Source organism: Condylura cristata, unplaced genomic scaffold, assembly GCF_000260355.1.
Source record: "Condylura cristata isolate star-nosed mole 26May11 unplaced genomic scaffold, ConCri1.0 scaffold00019, whole genome shotgun sequence".
Classification (NCBI taxonomy): domain Eukaryota; kingdom Metazoa; phylum Chordata; class Mammalia; order Eulipotyphla; family Talpidae; genus Condylura; species Condylura cristata.
The window spans coordinates 1,963,540-1,966,570 of NW_004567120.1; the positions used below are offsets into that span (position 1 = coordinate 1,963,540).

A 3,031-nucleotide genomic window follows, 5' to 3' on the forward strand; every position below is an offset into this window, starting at 1 on the left:
TGTGTGCACCAGGAGATGTGTGAACACCTCTACTAGTGAGGTCCCACTTTGTGGAAGTTTACAATCCTTATTTAGAGCCCCCCTTGGTGGCACAACAGGTTAAAGCACAACACTATGAAGCTATTCACAGCTATTTCAGCATAAGTTAGATCTTCAGCCAGGGAGGTGTCCCGCATGGCGTAGCAGACTTCGTCCGGCCTGCTGCTCCCCTCAGCAGTGTATTTCAGTAGATCTACCTGTTCTGCTCCCCATTCTGTCTCTAGTGAATCCTCTCGCCTCTCCTGCACTTCTGACCTGCATCCCAGTTCAGTATGCCTAAATAAATAAATCTTTAAAAGAAATCCAAATTTAACTCCAGTAAAAATAAATCTGCAATATATATTTGAAGATACAATACAAGCAGCACTTGAATGGAAACTACCTGTAACAATCTTATTTTTTTTCCTTTAAGGGCAATTAAGTCTCATAAAAAAGCCTTCAAATAGCCAGAAACTCCAGTTAGACTCCACATGTTGTATTACATTCTATTCACAAGTGTACTGTCTTGTGAGTCTGGAGGATAAGAATCAATTCTTTCAGGAAATAATAGCTTGTTACAAACAACTTCTTTTATTGGTAAATACTGTGCTTTTGCATGACTTTTTTTTTGCACTTTTCTGTTTGTTTTTAATTTAAGAAATTAATTTTCTTACATCACTGTTCATTTTTGTACAGTATTTGATTTCTCCCCTCAGATGTAGTCCCCTTAAATTCCCATCAATACATCACCCATGAACTGTCACTATAGTTCCTTGTGCTTTTCCCTCCTCTCATTTGACCTGTCTTTCTCCCCCTCCCCTGAAAAATGCCTCAGATCTATAGTTTGCCTACAAGCTTTGTCTTTTTCTTAGCAGTTTGTTCAGTTTCCCTGATACCATCCGATTTCTTCTATGTAGATGGAAAGTGAAACATGCATCAAATTAGCAATTTTGTTCATATTCTCATAACACATGTAGGTCTCGTTGGCCTCATGGCAAGGTCTTGTGTCATTCATTCTGATAAGCACTCCTTCAATTCTCAATAAAAACTGCAACATCAGGAAAGCTACTGGCATTGCTGTTTTTCAATAACAGTCTTGAAACTCCGTGATCAGGAAGTTCATCCTTAAACAAGAGAACTTCAAAAACCTTAATCTGTCCTCTGGCTTTCTATTTTTGTTTCTATATGATATGCTGTAGGTACAACCTTTCCAAGTAACGTTCCCTCATAATCTCTTGTATAGGTCCAATCATATGGCTTAGTAAGCTCTTTGGAGTGCTCACCTTCAGTCCCGCTTCCCTGTCACTCCTCAACACAGGCTACTTTAAGCACTCTGTGTAGTTGTTTGCACGTCTTAATGAATCTCTAGTATTGAACTCAATCCCAAAACCAGAGCTATGCTGGATTCTTAAAACATCACTTTAGGGGGCCCTCCTGGTGGCGCAGCGGGTTAAAGCACTGCAGTAAGAAGCTTAAGCCACTTCCGCATGAGTTCGATCCCTGGAGGAGATCCACATGGCGTGGCAGACCTCCTGACCCGCCCGCTGCTCCCCTCAGCAGTGTACTTCCTCGATCTGCCTGTTCTGCTCCCCACTCTGTCCCTGGTGAATTCCCTCACCCTCTGCATCTCTGGCCTGTACCCCAGTTCTATATGAATAAATAAATAAATCTTTTAAAAAAAAAAAACAAAACATCATTTCAGGAAGAGACAGTGTGTACAATTCATCAGCTAACTTTTCCACATCTGTGAACTTCACAGTGTGTCTTGGCCACCATCAGCTTCCAGAAAGAGAGTTCTTGCTGGCTCCTCTGGAACCCATGGACCATCAGCGCTGTGGCAGGGCCTACGTGAACCACAAAGAACAGTTTGAAGAGCAGCAGCGGCAGCAGGCAGAGGTTCCCAGGATAGTATTCTTGACTGGCAGTGTTTATCTTTGATACTTTGAATGTCATTCCATTATCTGATTGCTGTGCTTTTGCATGGGAATGGAAATGTCTTAGTAATCTAGTAATCTGTTGATGGGAATGTCTTTATTAGTTATCTGCTGAATTCTTCTAGCCACATTCCCTATGCTTTCTTTGCTTTGAACTCTTGGTATTTTAAGTACTAAGTGACTTGATGTATATATCACTTATTTTAGATTTCTAGATGTTCTTTGAGATGCATAGACTTATACATTCAGTTCTTTCACCCAAACCTGGGAAACTGTCCTCTATTATTTCCTTGAATAAGCTCTGTTCCCCTTTTCTCTTTTGTGCTACCCATTATCCTTAGGTTGCCTTTTTTAATGGAATAAGATCTTTCTCAAATGCATCTTCATTTTTTTAACAACTGGTTTTTCTCCTCTTCATCTGGTTCCTATGTGCATTGCTATCTTTGAGGCCACTCATTGATTCTATATTTGATTTATTCTGCTTCCATAACTTTCATTATAATCTTACATTTCACTGGTTGATCTTTATGCATTTTTGTATGTGTTATTTTATCATTTAAATCTTCAATGTCTAGTTTCTGGTCATTAATCTTATTTCTGAGCTAATTCATTTGCTTTTTCTGAATTTTGCTTTATCTATTTGATTGATTTTTATGAGTCTCTTACCACTTTGACTTGCTTGTCTGTGTTTTTTCCTCTCTCTGATTTTCTGTGTTATGAGAATTTTGTAATCTATCTTATATGGAGATATAATCTTGCATTTCTTTTTAGTTAAAGTCTAGAATGTTTTTCCCCTGTGTTATCCTGTATTCCCTGTGATTTTTCTTTTGTCTACCCTTCATGATGCTTTAAACTGTCCTGTTTTATTTTTTTATGAAATATCTGTAGTGGTAGACTAGACAGTTAAACTATTTTTACTTTTCCCACAGTTCTTGCTTTAGTATTAGTTGATTTTTAGATTTTTTTCTGCATCAATTGACTTTCATAGGTACTGAGTTCTGCTTTTGCAATTGATGAGTCATCAGGGTGTGTTGAGGGAATGGGCAAGCTAGCTCATATTTGTGGCACTGCCAATATTT

The 3,031-nt window shown here is 38.6% G+C and overlaps 1 pseudogene; it reads right to left on the reverse strand.

Annotated features, from left to right (window-relative positions):
- Positions 1-517: 517 nt before the first annotated feature.
- Positions 518-1,971, reverse strand: LOC101631129 (annotated as a pseudogene).
- Between the last annotated feature and the right edge of the window lie 1,060 nt (positions 1,972-3,031).